The following is a 322-nucleotide window of genomic DNA, read 5'->3' as shown; positions in this document are numbered from 1 at the left end:
GAATCTGCTTCGCCTAAGTTTGTAAAATATCCTACCGAGTGGAGAGCGATCCTCCCACTCGGGGGCTTAGCTGCAGTCCAGTACTCGCCTAAGTCTTCTCACTCGGAGACTTAGCTGCAGTCCGGCACTCGCCTAAGTTTGAAAAAATCCTACCGAGTGGAGAGCAATCCTCCCACTCGGGGGCTTAGCTGCAGTCTAGTACTCGCCTAAGTCTTCTCACTCGGAGACTTAGCTGCAGTCCGACACTCGCCTAAGTTTGAAAAAATCCTAACGAGTGGGGAGCAATCCTCCCACTCGGGGGCTTAGCTACAGTACAGTACTC

This window comes from Triticum aestivum, chromosome 2A (assembly GCF_018294505.1).
Source record: "Triticum aestivum cultivar Chinese Spring chromosome 2A, IWGSC CS RefSeq v2.1, whole genome shotgun sequence".
Lineage (NCBI taxonomy): Eukaryota > Viridiplantae > Streptophyta > Magnoliopsida > Poales > Poaceae > Triticum > Triticum aestivum.
The sequence above is the reverse complement of the archived record's forward strand: the minus strand, read 5'-3'. Positions refer to the sequence as shown.